The sequence below is a fragment of the Varanus komodoensis genome, unplaced genomic scaffold (genome assembly GCF_004798865.1).
Source record: "Varanus komodoensis strain SLA01 unplaced genomic scaffold, ASM479886v1 scaffold6_4, whole genome shotgun sequence".
Taxonomy (NCBI): Eukaryota; Metazoa; Chordata; class Lepidosauria; order Squamata; family Varanidae; genus Varanus; species Varanus komodoensis.
Window position 1 is genome coordinate 4715725 of NW_025336347.1, and position 21288 is coordinate 4737012.

The window sequence follows — 21288 nt, forward strand, 5'->3', positions numbered from 1 at the left end:
GCTGAAAGGTGTGCTGCAGATCATCCACAACTGTGCCACTGGTTTGGAATGCTTTGTTTTTTACTTTGCTTTCACACATTTCCTTTGCAGAACTTCATATACGGAACTATTTTTGACCAGTTACCTTCATGAGTCCTTGGCTAATCAGAGCAATTACCATATGCCTTCTGTGCCATTACTTATCCTTTGATTGCTTTTAGGCTGCTTCTGTTTTCTGATGTTGATTCTCAGAGCCTGGTATAGACAAGGACATCTCTCTGTCTGTCCATCCATTCATTCCAATCAGACTCAGATCCTGCCATAGCCCATGCAAGTTCCTGTTTGCAACATCGGGTTGATGGCTCTACTTAGATAACATTCCAAGCTACTTTTGAATGATTCCTAAGGGTCTTGAACAACTGACATGATCACTCCTGGGGCATGTTTGTGCAGGAATCTCTTCGGTATATGCACTCAGTTCTGTCAATTGGACTCTCACTGCATCCCTTGCTTGAACAGAAGGGCTCATTTCTTTTACAGAAAGGATTGAGATATAGAGGAAGTTCTGACTGGAGGAAGGGGATGAAAGTAATTTTCTCTGATTTCCTCGTCTTCCTACAGCCCCAGGGATATCTCCTGTACTCTTCTGTATGGTCCCAATGCTCGATCATCTTTGACAGGCCACTGGAGAAGGCTGCAAGGGAAAGTTGGTCCTGGCAAACATGTCCTCTCTCTTCCTTGAGCTGGAGCATCTCATGGGAACTTTAAATTATAAATGTGATACAGCAACATATTTGGATTCGAGCCCACATGTCTGATGTCTCCGGCCACCTAATACTTCTGTATAGCCCCAATGATTTCCTGCCCATTCACGCAGCAGGTGCAGGAAATTGTGGGCTCTACAAAATCTGTACAAATTATTTATGTACAAAACACTGGTAGCACAAATCTGTTTTTATGTTCCTTCTTATAGGGATGTATTGCCTCAAAGTGCATATGGGACCATCATTACTTTAAGGTGCTTTTACTAAAAGCAAAACAAACACACCCTTTGTGTTCTGAAAGCCAACTCTTCTATCTAACATGTTGACTTTCTATGTAAAATTTACTTATAGGTTTGTCCCATATGGAAATTTGCTGGATTTCTTAAGCTTGCTCAACTGACCCTGACCACCTCTAACTTTTCTAAGACTGGAAAACACCATTCTTAAGAAAGTTGGCTGGTTTATTTGCATATTTATCCTAACTGCATATTTCTCCTAATTGTACTTGTGGATAATTGTTTGTCTTTTGGTGGCAGAAACCACAGCTCCCTTTCCCTTCATTCTGCTAGCTCTCAACTCTGGCATAGTGTTTAAAGATTTTTGAGCACCTTCATATTAACATTAACATTGATTTGGAAATAAATTCCATTATGTCTGAATGGTCCTCACTCCAAGTAGGGATAGGATTTCTACATACCAGGAGTCTTTACAAGGATTTCGTAATTCTGGTCATATGAGCCTGTGAAGTGCAAATGGTTCCTACAGCTTTCTTTACAGTACTGCACCCCCAACCACTGAAAACCAGAGTAACATCAGATATTGCGTGGGCCAGTTATCCAATGTCCCAACTTGTCTCAGTGCAAGATCCTTTTAGTGTGCAATCCTATGCATGTTTAGCCAGAAAGAGGTCCCACAACTCTCAGCATTCCCTAGACAGCCACTTTTATCTGTCTAAACATACATTAGGATTGTGCCTGAAATCACTTAAAGGACAAGAGCTAGGAAATTCATGGAATATTTCTGGATGCAGCTTTCTTACCATAGATTATGATTTCTGTTCTTCCATACTGCATTGATCAGGACATCATGTAAAATGACTCAAAACAAAGGACTCTTGGACCTATATAAGTTTTGGGAATACTGCTGAAACCCGCAGTGGAAAGTATAGAAAGGCCGCTTTAAGGATCCCTCCCCACACCTAGTTATGTTTTTGCCAATACTTTTTAAAGATGAAATGGCATGTAATATTTGATTTTATTCAAAATGCAATTTTACATTATAATACTGTACCTTAACCCTCTTCCTGTCCATATGATTGCACTGGTACCAGACAGTACTGCAAATATGAATGGAATACTGAGTCAATATTGAAGTTCTTTTAAGTAAGACATTTTAGAAGTTGGAACAGCTCAATGGAGGTGGGATAACAGGATTTTAAAATATGTTTTGAGACCATTGGCTCAGAAAACATATGAGATGCAAGGCAGGTAGTTAAGATCCAGGCAGTGGTTAAAAGATCCCCCCGTCTATGCTGGCTGCACATATGGATTAAATGTACAATGGAAGCATGGTAAGATTTTTACAGTTAATTTAAAGAAAATTATGCAAGACTAAGTAATAGATTGTGACCTTGTAAGTCTCTTCCATGAACTGTCCATTCTTGCTAATTGTCAGTGTGGTATAAAAATTGAATACTCACTTTTTCTATCTTAATTATGCCTAATGAGCTTCTTGCTTTAAGAAACAAACACATTCCAATATTCTATATATATCTTAGATTACAAAACACTATCATCTCTATGGAAATAGTGTTTCTCAATAATGGAATCAACATAAGAGCTGGGACCTATAATAGTATCCATGTTCCTTCATGCTTCTTACTGCTGGTGGTGACTTATAATTTATTCACTTATTTATTAAACACATTTTCCCCTAAGGAATAGCTGATCCCAATTAGAAGATATATTTCTGAATGATAAAAATACAGATTCCGGTAAAGACACTAATTGGCAAGTATGTTCCTTAAAGACAGTCATGAATTTGAATATGTGGTAACACCACTTGTATTAATAGCTACATAACACAGGATGCGTAATTTCCCATTAACTAGGTTTGCATTTCATCTCTTCTGAATATCCAATGCAAATTTTCTTCCAACTGTCTTGTTTAATGCAGCCTCATCATGAGCAGAATGGTGTTGAGAGAGGTTAACTCCAGCATGCTAAAGTAAAGGCAGTAATTAGATACAAACACCAAATGACAAATAAACAGCTGTTAGGCCAACCAAAGAAAAATGGCAGCCCAGAATTAGAGAAATTTCTAGGGAATGAACGAAGAACAAAAGTGCCAGGCAACAGTTTCAATACAAGTTTATTATTAATTTAAAGCACTCACAAAATCTAAGCACCTGCAAAGGTGATAGGGCTGGATAAAACTTTTAGGGATGTTAGAGGAGAAGGTTTTATCATGCAACCGCCATTTCTTGGCAAATGGTACATACAGAGGAGATCCTTTGAGAATCCTAACATCCTTTGAGAATTCAAAGCCCTGCATCTCATTAATTCATCCAACTCTGTAAGATGGTCTTTCCCTTATTATGCAAAAGAGATATAATGGCTCACCTAGGCTGCTGCTGCTGTGCTAGTAGTACTAGTAGTAATAATAGTAAAATAACTAGTAATAATAGTAATACTATTACTAATAAGAGTAATAGTAGTAGTAGTAGTAATAATAATAGTAAGTTCATAGATAAGTTCAGTCTTGGACTCCTGGTTATAATGTTGGGCAGCTCAGCACATGGGACACTGTATAGAGAAAGCTCTCTGAAAGGAATTCCCTTCAGTGTCAGGGCATATTTGAGGAAAAGAATACCAGCAGGCATGGAAGTCTTCACCATGGCTTTGCTTCTCTGTATCTGCCTGCATAAGAGCAGAGGCTCCAGTCCTGTGGAACAGCATAAGCATGAACTGGGCTGCACACAGCTCTAGTCAGCAGCCATGCCAGCAATTGTGGCTTTTGTTAGAAACAGAAGCTGTTGCCTCATCCTGAGCCAGGCCCTTGGCTGGTCTAGCCCAATATTGTCAACAGGGATAGGTAGACCTCTCCAGTCAAGATTCTTTCCCATCCCTACCTGGACACATGAGAATCACATGCAGGACCTTCTGCATTCAGAGTGTGTGCTCAGTGACTGAGCTCAGACATTCTCCTTCCGCCACCAGTGTGTGTGCGTGTGTGTGTGTGTGTGACCTCTGGCATGCACACGGTATGAGGGTAGTTTCTCAGGAAGCTCACTACCCTTGCTTAGGAGTTGTGTCCAAACCGGGTATGTATGTAATGAGGTGGAGCCACATACATATGTGGGCTCTGCTTTCCGTGTCCCTACATCCCCCTTCCTGAAGGGGAATTCTACTCTAGTTAATTCAGATGGCAAGGAAATTCTCTTTCACTTTCCTTTATTCTCTTTCACCTTCTTCTGTGTCTTCTTCTCCATTGCCCAGAGAGCCCTCGGGCTATGGGGTGGCATACATATACAACACATCAATTGATCAATCAATATCAGTGACTGTGAACTGAATCCCTTCACCCCCATCCTGGCCAGGGACTGAAGTGGTAGGACCAACATGTGGAGGAGTTTTGGCAAAGGGCCCATGCACATGGCTCTGGTTCCCTTAGAAATATTTACAAACCCTACTCAGGTCTGATGTCTGAACTGGGATGCTGTGAGCTGGTTCTAACTTACTGAACATGCAGATGGATAATTCAGTGCACCAGAGCCCATAGTTTCAGGCTAAAGAAACCCTTTCAGCAGACATTTTAATACCAACTGATAGAAACAAGTCACCTTTGAATCTATATTTAAGCTAAAATTCAATTGTTTTTGAAATTTGCATTTCTCCAAATTTTGTGACAAAGTTCCCCAATCACAAAACTAATACAAAATGCAATTGTTAGAGGAAACTGTGTGCATAATGCATACATTAATGGAAAGAGCTAATACTTGGAGTAATGCCTGTATATTAGGCAAAACTGTACAAAATGTGCTTTTTATTACCACAAGATGCACTAATTATTATGCATGAACTTTAAAAGAATAAATTTCATATTCATTTATAAGAAGAAAACTCTGAGGGAAGGGAAAAGGAGGAAGAAACTCCCTGGAAATAGGGGACAGGTCAGAAGAACTAGAAGAGGCTCTGCACTAGTGGAAGCAGGGGCATCCTCAAGCCACCTTAAGCTACTTGGGGAAGAGACGATTGAGAAATATGCTGTGACGGAACTACACGACATGCTGAGTAACTTTGAAAAAGAGACAAAAGGTCAATCAAGTCAGGTAAAATATACCAAAGTTTGCAAGAACCAAAGGAGAAGAATGATAGTTGTGGAGGATTCCCTGTTGCATGAGGTGGAAAGGCATGTATGCCAGGAAGACCCTTGGAATCATCGGGTGTGCTGTCTCGCTGGGGCAGAGATGGTATTACCTAACAGACTACCAATGCTCAAACAACCTACTGATGTACAACTGACACACATTCCTTCCTTCTCATACATGTGGGAACTGACGAGACTGCCAATGGGAGCTTTGAAGAAATTGTCGGACTTCAAAACCTTAGGGAAGAAAATTAAAAACATTGGTGCCCATATAGTTTTCTCCTCAGTCCTTCCAGTTTGCAGAACTAAGACAGGGAAAATACTCCTCATGAATCCTTAGCTACAATGGTGGTGCAGCTGTGAGAGATTTGGATTCTGAGACCATGGGTTAAACTTCCTGGAAGATGGACTGCTGGCAAGCAATGGGTTGTATCTTATAGAGAAAGGAAAGGCTATACTTGGCCACAGCTTGAAGAAGTTTATCAGGAGGACTTTAAACTGAATTCTATAGGGGAAGGGGTGTACATCTGGGCACAGCATTATATACTGAAACAGTGAAAGAAACCAAAGATAGAACAAAGCCAGGGAATAATTCATGTGGCCTTAAATGTCTATACACCAATATCCAAAGTATAGCAAACAAACACCATGAACTCGAACTCTCAGTACACAAGGGCATAACTGAAACTTGGTGGGATGACTCCCATGAATGGAATTCAAAAATCGCAGGATATTGTTTGTTGATGTTTAGTCACAGAGTTGTGTCCAGCTCTTTGCAACTCCATGGCCAACATTCCTCCAGGCGTTCCTGTCCTCCACTATCCCCAGTGTCCATCCAAACCCACACCCACTGCCCCAGTGACACCATCCAGCCACCTCAACCTCTGCCGTCTCCTTCTCCTTTTGTCGTCAGTCGTTCCCAGCATCAGGGTTTTCTCCACTGAGTCCTTCCTTCTCATTTCGTGGCCAAAGTACTTGAGCTTCAGCTTCAGTATCTGTCTTTCTAAAGAACAGTCAGGGTTTATTTCCTTTAGGATTGACTAATTTCATTTCTTTGCAGCCCAAGGGACTCTCAGGAGTCTTCTCTAACACCATAATTCAAAAGTGTCAATTCTTTAGTGCTCAGCCTTCCTTATGGTCCAACCCAGTTGTAATGTATGGCTCAGCCATACATTACAACTGGGAAAACCATAGCTTTGACTATATGAACTTTGTCGATGATGTCTCTTTTTAGTATGGTGTATAGATTTGCCATAGCTTTCCTCCCCAGGAGCAAGCATCTTTTAATTTCTTGGCTGCAGTCCCCATCTGCGGTGATCTTGGAACCCAAGAAAATAAAATCTGTCACTACCTCCATTTCTTCCCCATCTATTTGCAGTGATAGGACTGGATGCCATGATCTTAGTTTTCATAATGTTGAGTTTCAAGCCAACTTTTGTGCTTTTCTCTTTCACCCTCATCAAGAGGCTCTTTAGCTCCTCTTCACATTCTGCCATTAGAGTGATATCGTCTGAACATCTGAGGTTGTTGATATTTCTCCAGGTAATCTTAATTCTGGCTTGTGATTCATCTAGCCCCGCCTTTCTCATGATGTGTTCTGCATATAAATTAAATAAGCAAGGCAACAATATACAGCCTTGCCGAACTCCTTTCCCAATTTTGAACCTATTGGTTGTTCCATGTCCAGTTCTAACTGTTGCTTCTTGACCAACATACAGGTCATGAAGGGGTTGCAGGGTATAACCTGTTCAAAAAGAATAAAAGTAACAGAAAAGGAGACTGAGTTGGACTTTATCATAAAGATGCATATCTCTACAAAGCAATACAGGAAGAAAAGACCAGTAATCCCATTGAGTATATCTGGATTAATATAAATGGAAAAAGGAATAAAAGGAGTATAGCAGTTGGAGTCTATTATATTCCACCCAGTCAAGGAGAGGATAAGGAAACTCTTGAAAAACAAATTGCTAGTATTTCACAGAGCCACGATGTCGCCATTATGAGGGACTTCAATTTCCCTGATATCTGTTGGGAGTCAAACTGCAAACGTGCCCCCTTTAAAGGATTCCTAAAACATGGCACAGATAACTTCTTCCAGCAGAAAGAAGAAGTAGGAATGAGAGGTGTGGCTTCACTCAACCTGATCCTAACCAACAGGGAAGCCACAGTGGACAAAGGAACTCTGGGAGAGAGTGACCATGGCTTGCCTGAATTCTCAATAATAAAGGAAGCTAAAACTAAAGGTAGATAAACATTATCCCAGATTTCAAAAAGGCCAACTTTAAAAAATTCAGGGTGACGATAAAAACGGTTTCAAGGTAAGCCACTCTGAAGGGAAAAGGAGTCCAAGAAGCATGGGCTATCTTAAGAAAAAGAAAAGGAAAGGAAAAGAAAAACGAGATGCTCAAGGCACAACGTCAAACAATTCCAACAAGGAAAAGGAGTGTCCAAGACGGTTTTGGTTGGGAGAGGTGATCTGACAGATATTTATTTATTTATTATATTTATATGCTGCCCCTTAGCCTGAAAGGCTCTCAGGGCAGATTGCAATAAAAACAGTAGTAACAACAGTAAAAGAATAAAATCAATTAAAACTATGCGAGATCTGATACCCGGGACAAAAAAAGTCACATGAAAGCACACAGTAGTAAATTAGAACAATGGTAAAAATCAGTCCACTTACTAAAACACCCGTTGAATTAAAAAAAAAAAAAGTATTTAGCTGCTGCTGGAAAAAAGAGCAGTGATGGCACCAGGTGCACTTCCTTTGGGTGCAGCCACAGCCCTTTTCCTAGCCTTAACTCCCCTCACAGTGTTACGTGGGGGTTCTCAGAGAAGGACCTCGGTCAATGGTATTGTGGTCACAAGGCATGTAAGGCTTTGTAAGTTAAAACCAGCACCTTCACTTGGGAGTGGAAAAATACAGGCGGTCCATGCAGACAGGCCAGAACTGGTCTTACATGTTCAGGCCTGTGAGTCCCAGTTATTAATCTGGCTGTTACATTGTGTATCAGCTGCAGCTTCTGAATTGTCTCCAAGGGCAGCCCCATATTGAGTGCATCACAGTAATTTCACTTAGAAATTACCAGAGCATAGATTACCGAAACCAGGCTATTCTTGTCCAGATAGGGGCATAACAGGGCCACCAGTCAGAGCTGGTAGAAGGCACTCTGAGCCACTGAGGTCACCTGAGCCTTGACTGGCAAAGATGGATGAAGGAACACCCCCAAGCTATGAAACTGCTCCTTCAGGAGGAGTGCAACTCTATTTAGAACAGGTTGAACACCACCCAGTTAGAGGACATCCACAGCCTCACCTACTGATGATGAAAAGGAGAAATAGAACTGCATGTCATCCGTGTACCAATGGCAACAGACTCCAAAACCCCACATTACCCTACTCAGTGGTTTCATGTAGGATGGGTGGGGGGTGGGCCAGAACAGAGCCCTGCAGAATTCCATGCTGGACAATCCATAGGACTGAACAATACTCCTGAAGCACCACCTTCTGGAGAAGGCCTTCCAAGTAGGATGGGAACCTTTGCAATATAGTTCCCCCAATTCCCAATTCCGACAGTTGTCCCAGAAAGATACCATGGTTGATAGTATCGAAAGCCACTGAGAGGTCCCGCAGTTTCAACAGGGTTGTACTCCCCCTATCTCTATCCCAGTATATAGACCATTGTACAAGGAGACCAAGGCTGTTTCTGGGTCAAAACTGACCCTGAAAACCTACTGGAATGGATCTAGATAATCATTCTCATCCAAGAGTGCTTGAAGTTGATTGGCAACCACTTTCTCAAGAACTTTGCCCAGGAAAGGAATATTTGCTACTGGCCTAACATAATTTAGATCTTCTGGGTCAAAAGAGAGAGTTTCTTCACTCCCTCTCAAGAAGAGACATTAATCCCCCTCCTTGCCCAGCTGGTTATTCCTTCTTTGCTGGCTTTTATAAGCCAGGAAGGGGCAAGGATCCAGTACTGAGGTCATTGCAGAAACCTATCCAAGCACCTTGTTCACATCTTCAGCCTGTACCAATGAAACTTATCCAATAAAATTAGACCGGGCTGTGCTTTCACATCTCCACAGATTCAGCTGCTCTAATTCAAGTCCAGGCAGATGCAAGAGGTTTTTCCTGGAAGTGCCAGTAAGTAAATTACGGCAGGCCTGAGATGGTTCTGAGATGTCCTGGGTCCAGAACATAATAAAGCCCCAGACAACCTTAAAAGTCTCCACTGGGTGGCAGAGGGAAGACTAAGAGACTTTCTTTGCCTCCCTGATGGCTTCAAATATACCCGGTTGTAGGCACATGCCAGGTTTCTGTTGCGTTCTTTGGGAGTTTTCCTCCATTTGCACTCAGGTGTAGCACAATCCTATACATTGCTATTAAAAGTAAGTTTCTTCATGTTCAGTGGGATTTACTTCTGGGGAAGTGTGCATGAGATTGAAGCCATACTCATGTACAAATCATAGGTTTTAAATAATTCAGTTGTGAATGTGAAATCTCCGCATCATTGGTTAAGTATGGAAGAAAAGGAATAAGGCGTTGACTCATTTTCTCTCTGAAAACAAAACAGATTGTTTATTTTTTAAATCCAGCAGTTATTTGAAGGTTTGCATTGGAGATATATCAGCTGTATAATTTTATGCCTTTGGTTATGGCACTCCTTGAATTGCAGAACTTTCCTTTAATGTTGGATATAAAAGGGGTTTACAGAAGTTTCAACATTTTAAAGAAAAAGAATAGCAAAGTAACTTCAACCAGGTTGAAGTAATATGGAATCAGGTAAAGTCAGGATGAACTCAGACAAGTCAAGTCAGGTAAGGCAAGCCAATTCACTGTTGGTTTGTTCCTGGCAGATTATGGCAAACAGATATCAGAAGTCCAGGTAAATCATGGTGAATTCTCCTAGCTGAACTAGAAGAAAATGTTGCCTTAGCTGAGGCCTCGAAAGGACCGTCAGAGCCTGATCTACCTGTGGTGCTACACCTGAAAGATGCTTTTTGCAGTCCCTGTTTCTGCTATCTGATGTTCCTTGTAACTGAGGGAGAGGGGAAATGGCAGGGGATTCATTCCCACACGCAGATGTTGTGGGAACTGCATTCTCATTTAGGCGAGCACTGAAGTGAAGGAACGCATGCTTTGTCTGAATCTGGGGACATGATTCCAGGATTGTGCTACAGAATGTGTGAATGGGTCATTGTATTCAACATGTATGCATTTATAAGAATTTATATCCCACTCTTCAACCACAAAGCCTCCCAGAACAGCTTATAGATCAATAAAAGAGCTTGTGAAATAAATGTAAACAGCCCTCCCATTCATCAGAATGTCATGTTATTTAAATGTTTTCAGTGTCCTCAAGCCCGCGTGGATAAAATGGGTTATAATACACTATTTGTCATAATTCTGAAGGCTTTGGTCCAAGCTGGTTTTACTTTGCCATATCACATTTCTGAGATTATTTTAGCAATATATTGCAGTCTCTCTTGGGAACTGTAATATGGAACAGCAGATCTCAGGGGAATGATCTTGTATATGGTTGTTTCAGAACAAAAACCTTTCTTATGGTATCTTAGTTAACTCCTCATTCCCACTCAATGTAATAGTGCTAAAGCTAAACAAGCTTTAAATGCAAATAATAAGGAAGATATCCAAGAAATTGTGTAGATTTGAGCAGCAGCTCTCAGAGAAGCATAACAACATTTTATTTAATTAATTTCTATACCACCTAACTGCAGAAGCTCTCTGGGCAATTGTGGTTATTGCTATCTCTGCTATTCTTAAATGCTTGCTAAGAGTGAGTCGTAGGCCTTTTTAATGATTGCTGTGAAAAGTGTAAATTCAGGAAGTACCTGATGGGCTTGCATGCCTTTATTTCCTGGCTTGAAGCACACAAGCTAGGCCATGGGCGGCTCCACACCAGTCAGTTCTAGCACAGGGTGCCCTTAAGCGTCAAGTACCCACAGTGGGCCTGGCTAGTGATCAGGCTCACGGTGGGTGCTTCGCTCCCACTCCTCTTCCTCCCTCCCTCCCTCATTGCTTCCAGTGGCATCCAGGAGACACTGTGAGATAAGCATGAGGCTTCTCCCTCTGAGAGCAGCAGTCAGAAAGCCCTCCATGCACAAACAAACAGGCTTGTGCTCTTCAGTGTAATGGGGCCAGTTTCCACTGGGACAACCTTTAGAAGACATGTCGCTCCACCTGCAGCTGGAGGTTGTGCTGCATGGTATGAGCCTGGCTTGTGCAGTAGAAGCAAAGAAGAAACAACATTCTCCCTGTTGCACAAGCAGGGCTCTCATGCTGAAGTGTAATGGCAAAGATGAGGGTGCATTCTGTCTCCTGTGCAAAGGGGCTCCTCTCAAGCTGGAAGTGGGAGAGCAGGATCTCAATGATCCAGTCTCAACCATGGAACAGCCACACAGAACAGAGGCCATCCCTGCTGCCTGCGTGGGAATCAACCTCTCAAGTGGAATTTAGGGGTATCTAATCTACTCTCAACTTCTTCCCCAGATGGACCCCTGCATCCACTCTGCATTCAAAAGCAGGAGATGGGTGCCAGAGGGGGTGAGTTGCCTGGTCCACTTGGTACTACTGGCCTGAGCAGGAGGCAGTAACTCTGAGCAGAGCATCACCCTCCTTCCTCCTTCTTGAGAGGCCTCCGGTCCACTTGGCACCCATGACCTGAGAATGGGAAGTGGCACCAAGCAGACTGGGGATTCCCACTGCCTCCCCAAGAGAGGGCCCTCTGAGCCACAGGCCTGAGCCACAGGCCTTCTCTGCTCCTTGGTGCTGCTTCCAGCACAGGCAGCAGGGAGGAACAGAGGTTGGAGAAGGCTTGCTGTCTGGGGGCTTCTGGGACAGCTGGCCAGCGCACTGTTTGTCCAATCTGAAGATCAGCAACGACTCTCTTGCCAAACGGTTTGCTTGATCCACGATGCATTATGTTGTTTGGACAGAGACAATGTGATAATCCATTGAGAGGCAACAAACCTGCAATGTGGGACTCTGCTGTTTCACCCATAATATTCCTGCATTTTTTATTTTATTTTTTTTTTGGAATCACTTAGCTAGAGAATGCATTGAAATCTATACTGACCCATGAAAAAAGCTTTGTTTTCAATCCAGATTTAAGATCAGTAATAATTTTCATTATCTTAATGCTGCAATCTATACCCACTTACCTGGAAAGAAGCCGCATTGAAAAAGCTGGAACTCAGCCATGTACAGGATTGCATTGTAAACCAGACTAGAAAAATCCCAGGTGACTGGGTGCTCAGGTGCTTAAAAACATAATGCTAGTTCCTCATGCTTTGATAGTGATGCCAAGAATAAGAAAATATCTATTTTGAACCCCATGTATACAAAGAGAGAAGTATAATCCATTGCTATGGTTACATTTGCCAATGAGGTAAAATAACCATATGAGATAAAAATAGCTTGTAAATTCCAACACCTTTTGTTTCATTCCATTCCCTTCTAAAACTAGCAAAGTAAATAAATAAGGTAGTGTTGAATGTATGTTCTGAGAGCAAGGAGACATTCCTCTGGATTTCTCCCTTTAGCACTTTGACCCTTCGACTTAATAAAGGCTCTTTTCATATTGATCAACAAATGTTTCAACTTTGTATAATTAAAAGAAAAGCTTTCTGCTTTGCTCCTCATTTTATAGGGAAAGTTGTCAGAAAATTAAAATATTATGGGGTAGCCGAACAGAGAATCCATAGAATATGGGGTTATGATAAAGAGATAGGAAGCAAAACTGTGACAGAGAGGATTGTAAATTGGGTACAATGGTGCAAAATGTAATGGCGTAGTTGAATTTTTTAAAGCATAAAATACTATATGGCTAACCCATTCATTTTTGAACCATTGTTCAGTGTCAGCAATGGTTGATGCCAAATCATCAGACTCTATGAATCAAGGTAGAACATTAAGAATGACACATAGCACATTAAAAGAAAGAGTGATGGTCTGTACTGGATCTATCTGCATGTCCAAGCACAGCAGAAACAACAAAAAATTAAGGACATAATTATTTTATTTACTGGTAAGCCTTACCTCTGGGATGACGTCTGGAAGCAGCTACAGGTGTGTTATTCACCCACTCACTCACTCACTTGTTCACTCAGCCATTCACCTTCTCCTCTCCTCTCCTCTCCTAGTAGTGGCCCCTGCCACAGGTTGCTCCAGGTAGATGTAGAGCTGCTTTGAGGTTGCAGGTGGCAGTGTGTGGAGAAGGTGGAGCAGTGGCGGCGGCAGTGAAGGCAAACTCCTTACCCACTACAGCTTTTCTTTTAACTCTAATACAGCGGTAAATAAAAGCTGCAATAGATAAGGTGCCTCACAGAGATAGGAGCCACCAACCTCTCTTGATGCTTAGAGAAGTCTGTTTAGGTCTGAATCCTTTCACTAAAAGACAAGTGAGTGGCATTTTCACTTCTTCCATCTTCTGCCCACATCTCCCTGTGCTCCCAGAATTTGCTCCAGGAGCGGCATATAGAGCTATTCAGGAAGGGATGCAAGCATTGCAGGTGAAAGAGAATAGCAGGTTAAGGCAAATGTTCACTATGTTCCCCACTTCTGTCAGTGGGAGCCTTTTATTTGTCCATGAGAAAGTTTGGATTCAAGAGCACTGTAGGCAAGGGCTGAATTACATCCAACAGAAAAGTTATGATACTAATTAATAAAAATGTACCTGAGCTCAAAGGCCACTGAATTCCAATGCTGACTAATGTGAATGATAGCTGATGAGTACTAGGTACTATTAGCATGACTCCTAATTTTATTTTAAAAATCAAATAGAAGAGATTCTCAGCAGTGTATGTGAGCCTGGCACACCTGAGCTTGAGGTTAAACACAGCAAGAACATCTGTAACAACAGCCCCTCCCCCCCATCTCCCCAGTGTAGCAAAGGCATCAGGCACTCCAAAATCTCTCATATATTCAAAATAGGATTAGGCAATTGCTAAATAAAAGTGACTTTAAACAAAGAACCAAGCAAGAATATCAGTTACCTGTACATTTCAGCGCTATGGTAAACAAGCAGCATTGGGGGGTGGGGGGTGGGGAATCAATGTATGGGTTTTCATCAGGTGACCTTGAATTTGTTTCTTACTTACTTAATTTGTGGTAGTCCCCCTGCATGGCATTTTTCTGTGCTGTTGTCTCCAGATTTATGTGTTTTGGCTCCATGAATTACCCCTGATTTGAGGGTTACACCTATCTTTCCAATCCTATCTTTTATCTTCGATCTTCTGCTATTGGCTTCCTTCCCCTTTCCATTTCTCTGACAAAGTGTCCAGGCAGGTTTGACTCTGAGGCCTGGGGAGCGAATCTGTCCAGACAGAGCCCCCCCCTTGACAGAATGCAGTGGGGGGGGAGGTGCGAGGGGAATTCACCTCCCTGGCAGCAGGGGGTTGTCAGGGAGAAGGCAGAGAGAAATGATTTACTCTAAGTCAGCCCGTGTAGCGTGCATCTTCACATGGTAGCAACTGTACTCTTTAAAAGATGTACACCCAGCGTTACAAAGTGTGTCACTTTTAGACTAGAGCATACACTTTGATCTTGAGTCTCACTTAGCTGCATGTATTTTTGAGCAAAGCAAGTATTTTCTTTGCCAACTATAGTACATATTGGTATTGATTTGACCAGTGGTTGGCATAATAGGAAATAGCATAGAAATTTATACATTGTAAATGGAATATATATATATATATATATATATATATGAAAAAGGCCCATAATTTCAACTTCTATCTAAATGTTAAAAGGTAATCTTGGTAAGTTTGGGGTTTTATTGTTTTGTGATAAGCACCATGGAGACGATGCAGTAAAAGTGCTACACTCAATATGCCAGCAAATTTGGAAAACACAACAGTGGCCACAAGATTGGAAAAGGTCAGTTTACATTCCAATCCCAAAGAAGGGCAATGCCAAAGAATGTTCAAACTACCACACCACTGCACTCATTTCATGTGCTAGCAAAGTTATGCTCAAATTCCTACAAGTTAGGTTCCAGCAGTATGTGGACCAAGAACTACCAGAAGGCAGGATTTCGAAGGGGGAGAGGAACTAGAGGTCAAATTGCCAACATATGCTGGATCATGGAGAAAGCTAGGGAGTTCCAGAGAAACATCTACTTCTGCCTCATTGACTATGCTAAAACCTTTGGCTATGTGGATCACAACAAATTGTGGCAAGTCCTTAAAGAGATGGGAGTACCAGACCATCTTATTTGTCTCTTGAGAAACCTATATGTGGGTCAAGAAGCAACAGTGAGAACCGGACACAGAACCACTGATTGGTTCAAAAATGAGAAAGGAGTTTGGTGGGGCTAGATGAATCACATAATCAGAAAGGCAGGGCTAGATGAATCACAAGTTGGAATTAAGATTGCTGGGAGAAATATCAATAACCTCAGATATGCAGATGATACCACTCTCATGGCAGAAAGTGAAGAGGAACTAAAGAGCCTCTTGATGAGGGTGAAAGAGAAGAGCACAAAAGTTGGCTTGAAACTCAACATTAAGAAAACTAAGATCATGGCATCCAGCCCTCTCACTTCCTGGCAAATAGATGGAGACGAAATGGAGGTAGTGACAGATTTTATTTTCCTGGGCTCCAAGATCACCGCAGATGTGGACTGCAGTCAAGAAATTAAAAGACACTTGCTCCTGGGGAGGAAAGCTATGGCAAATCTAGACAGCATACTAAAAAGCAGAGACATCACCCTGCCAACAAAAGTGCATACAGTCAAGGCCATGGTTTTCCCAGTTGCGATGTATGGCTGTGAAAGTTGGACCAAAAGGAAGCCTGAGCGCAAAAGGATCGAGGCCTTTGAATTGTGGTGCTGGCAGCGGCTCCTGTGAGTCCCTTGGACCACAAGGCGATCAAACCGGTCAGTCCTAGAGGAGATCAACCCTGACTGCTCTTTAGAAGGCCAGATCCTGAAGATGAAACTCAAATACTTTGGCCACCTAATGAGAAGGAAGGACTCCCTGGAGAGGAGCCCAATGCTGGGAACAATAGAGGGCAAAAGAGGGAGGGGACGGCAGAGAATGAGGTGGTTAGATGGATTCATTGAAGCAGTCAGCATGAGCTTAAGTGGACTCCGGGAAATGGTGGAGGACAGGAAGGCCTGGAGGAATGTTGTCCGTGGGGGCTCAATGGGTTGGACACAACTTCGCAACTAGCAACAGCAAACCATGGAAGAATACCAACTGTCACTTCCAACACTTCTTTTGACAAATGGTTTACTGTAACTTCATCACAACTTTGCTAAAGTGAGTCCTGTGACTTTAGGGGAAAATGGTTGGAGGAATTATAGAATCCTCCAGGTTCATGAAAATTGACCTCCCAGGCTTTCCTAGTATTTTTTTACAGATCACCTATAGTGCAATGTAATAAGCAGCATCAAACCAGTATGAGCCAAATAAGTACTTTAAAAACTTATTTATTTGCATTTATCTGCTGATCTGTACTCCTAGTGGAGTCTCAGTCAAACAATAAAACCGAATGTTGTCATAATCAATTACAAGTGAGGGGAATCCTGAGTGATCAAAAGCAATGGATTTGCAGGTGGCTTCTGAGTTCACCTCAGTTTCCTCCTCTCAAATGGCATGTGTGAGAGTCTTCCAGAGGGTGGGTCTTGCTATCCGGCCAGCCTTCTCCAATGTGGTTGCCTGCTGAAACGTGCCTTCATTCTGGAGTGACCCATAAGGCCTCCTTGGAAGGTCTTGGGGCTTTGCTTGAGATATATGGGGAAAGATAATCATCAAGGTTAATGCAAGGTCTTCAAATGTAGCTAGAAGAATTTCCGGTCAGGAATGGCAGGCCATAACAGCAGCAGTAGTGGCAGTATTCAGGTCAAGCACATAACTGTCTATCTGAATTCTCATATTATGTAGTATTTGCACACTTCTTTGAAATCTATGCTTATATAATATTTTTAGTAAGGTGCTATGTAAAGGTGTTTTGTTTTGTTTTGTTTTGTTTAATCAAGGGTGCAAACTTTTTCTGAAGGCTCTAAGAAACAAAAAGAGAGGGAAGACCCAGATTCCTGTAGTAGTTTAACAAGATTTTAAAACAAGACAGGTAATTATTATGAAGCCATTCTTATTTTAATGAGCTTGGTACATTGTGTAACAATGATTCTGCAAGTTAGATTATGCTGAAAGGTAGCTTAATCAAACTTGCAGATTAAGAATTCAAATCCAAGGATCATTCTGGTACCATGTGAATAGTAGGTTACCCATGATATTGGAGTAGTATCTGCCCTAGAAACACCCACATATGTTGTTCCATGGCTTCATGAAAGTGAAAGTGAGTGTGAATTGCCCCATTCAGACAATGGTACAGTCACACTGCTGCCTTTCATATTCTCACAGACTATGCTGAGGGCATGTCTCTCATATAACTATGGTTTATGAAATAAATGTGTTTACATGCACTTTAGAGAATGGTTAATTATGTCTCTGCTAGCTTGCTAATAGGGTTGTCATATTGTATTTTGAAATGTGTTCAACATATTTAGGTTTCTGTAGTGTCCCATGCCAGCCACATAATGCCAGTCAGATCCACAGCTATCTCCCTTGGAAACTTCTCTTTTCCTGAAACAAGAGGAAATGGGCACTGGAGCTTGTTTCCAGGGTGGAACAGGCCAGAAGAGCCTGCAGGTGGAGCGCCACTGCTCTGTCACATGATAGGGACGCATGTTTTGGTGCATTTCGAGGGGCCCCCTAGGAAGTGCTAGTTTCCTCTTTGGCTAACGGAGGGTCCTGTTGACATAGCACACACAGTGGAGGTGCAAGGGCATGCTGCTTTCTCACCTTTCCTTCTACCTGTGTACCAATGATCTGGTTGCTCTTATTGCTGGTCACTTTGAGCGCAACTTGAGAGAATAGCATACATATAAAAATGACACAGAGATTATATGCAAGAGCCATTGCTCTGGGTAATGTTGGTACTCTGGGGAAAATACGTTTCACCGGATGGAAGAGCTTCCTAATTACCCCCTTTGAATCACCCCTTTGCCATCATATGTGGTTCCTCCATTCTGAGATGTCAAATGGTGATCAAAGTTTGCATGAGACCTCAGTGAAATAATGGTGGCAGCCACAGCAGATGGGTATATTATGGAAATAGATGGTTGGTTTCAGACTTACTCCTGCTTAAAGTAGATCTGCTGAAATCCATGGGGTTAAGTCATGTCTAATGTAAGTTGAGTATGACTAAAATTGGATCCAAGAGAGGCTGAAAACATGCACATGTGTGGGATATGACAGCACAGATATTTTGGTGCACCAGTAATAATAAAAATGGAACAGCAATTGTGTGTGCGTCAGACCAGGCTTTCGGATGAGTTGCTTCCTTGTCAAATTCCAAGGTTAATTTGTTAATTCCGAAAGCATGTATCATAGGACGATGATTTGTTTTTAACTATTTTGTAAAATAAGGGGTGACAGTGGGTCGCTTAGAATCAGGTGGCACTAAAATAATTGATCACCATCATTAAAAGAGAGGCAAGAAAATTCAGCAGAAGGACTAAAATGGCAAGTCTGTTTTTGTGGCAATGAGAAGATAAAAATATGTGTTAACATGTTGTGCACAATTTTTCTGGAAAACATTGAAACTGGAAAGGCATCCAAAATTTGGCTTGGTTTCTCCTCTTCCCACTCGTGCACTTCATTATGAATTGCTACAGATAAATCACTCCTCCTGCTACGACTCAGTGCACATAAGTGAGGCTAGTATGAAAACAGGTTTAAAAAATGCCATGATTAAGACCTTTTTCAATCACTCAGCATAAGAAGAAAACTGTGTAACTGGTCCATTTGCCAGGTTGGTGGGGCAGATACGTAAAATTGGCTGAGATCCTGAAGAATACAGATAGAGTATCTCTGTATATACACCAGGATGGGTTTGAAATGACAGTGATGGTTTTGAAGTTCTGCCACTTGCATAAACATGGATCGCTTTGATTCATTGACATTAAGGGAAATGGCAAAATAAGTGAGACTGTCTTGCAAAAACCTAAAGATACTTTAACAGGCGTTCTATACCACATTTCTTTTCACTGGAGGTCAGGGAAAGAATTAGAAATTAGCAGTCAATTCCTGTGGATGCCTAATTAGAACTAAGTTCCTCCAAGATCCGTGAAGCTTACTTTCAAGGTAAGCATGATGCTGAATCAGAAAACTGAAGTATGAAAGGAAGTATATGTACATGTGTGGGAGAGGAATTTATCTGGGACAGTAGCTCATGGTGAGAAGGCAAGACTCACTCAAGAAGATAATCATGCTAGGGAAAGTTGAAAGCTGAAGAAAATAATTCCATTTGATAAAAAATAATGTGTGTTGCCCATCTGTGGAAATATTATACTGGATTTTTACAGTCATTGTCTGTGTCTAGTGGGGTCAAACAGTTTTCAGAGGGATTGTTGTTTCATTGCAAAGTCACGTCCAATTCTTCATGACTCCATGGACAACTTTCCTCCAGGTTTTCCTGTCCTCCACCATCCCCAGAGCCCACCCAACCCCACACCCACCACCTCAGTGGCCCATCCATCCACCTCAACCTCAGCCTTCCTTCTGGTCCGACTCTTACAGGCATACGTTGCAATTGGAAAAACCATAGCTTTGACTATATGGTCTTTTATTGGCAGGGTGATGTCTCTGCTTTTTACTATGCTGTCTAGATATACAGGGAGATAGGATGAGGAAAAAAACAGACTGAAAGTGAATGGAAAGGCAAGATTAAAATAATGTACCTTGAAAAGATACACTGTGAAAATAATGTGTGTCTTACTTCATCACAAGTGTCCTTAAAACACGCATGATGGGCTTGATGGGAGCTCAAAGCCAGCACATCTGGAGAATATCAGTTGGTGGTGGCTGCTCTAGCCACTAGACTGCATAACATTGTTATCAGGGTGGGATTTCTCATTTTGCATACACAGATTGCTGGCTCCAGGTTTGCAGGTCTTAGTTTGTCCGCTTCCAATGGCTTTGGACCCAGGTTAGTGCTGAAGACACTGCGGATGCTGCCCCTGCTCCCATTAACAGTGCAATCCATTGAGTTCAGTGGGGTTACTCCTAGGCATGTGGGTTATGAGAATGCAGTCTCAAAGATTTGTAACAGTAGTGTGGAGAAACAGTGACCTGACCATAAATAAAGGTGTTCCTCGTCATTAATTGCATGGGATCTTAAATGGCAGGGGAGAATGGTTTTTCTGTCCTCTCTAAATAGCATGTCCACATGGCATGCCCTTAGGATGTCGTGTTTTATGTTGCAAACAGTCATTAAGGTTTTCTTCTTGCTACTGCAAAACATGAATTTAATATATCACAAAATTACAGAAGTTATGGCTTTAATTAACCTTTTGTGACTGAAGTCAACTAAATTTTGTTTTCTTTTCTTTTTCTTTATTTAGCAAAAGTGTCCCTCATATACAGCACAGGCCTATTTTTAACAATTCATTAAATGCACATTAATAACCTCCAGAATATTTAATTTTGTGGGTGATACAGACACTATTTTTACAGCTGTTCTTTAGAGAAAGAATAAGTTTCTCTTCATTAAAGACTAATGAGTGACATTACATTTAAGTGCTCGCATTAGATATGCTTCTTTGAATTTAATGATGAAGCAATGAGGCCTTTAATTAAATAGTCAAAAGTCTCCACTGGGAGAAACAAAACAAATTTATCTGCAGCTTTTCCTTATTTTCTAAAAATAATAATTGATTTGATTTGCTAGATAATCAATGCTGTAAAATCAGACTATATTGCTAATATGCTTTTAAAAAAATGTCTCTAATTCTGAATTGTATCTACATCATGGGCTGATATAAATGCTTAAATAAATGAATTTATAATAACTACATCATTTAATATACTTCTTTGAAAGGGTTAAAGAAGAATTTTTTTAAAGTGTATCACTGGATATTGAGATAGTTAACACATGTAAATTGAACAAACATGATTCTGAGCTAGAGATATGCTGCAAATGGGACTCTGATATGCACAGGGGGTTCATCTTAGTCACACTGAACCCTGAGAGAGACAGTGTGGTGTAGTGGTTATGAGTGTAGGACTGGGACTCAGTCAGTCTAGTCCCCAATCCACCATGGTGCCAACTGGTGTCTTTGGGCTAATCTCAGACTCTCAGCCCAGCC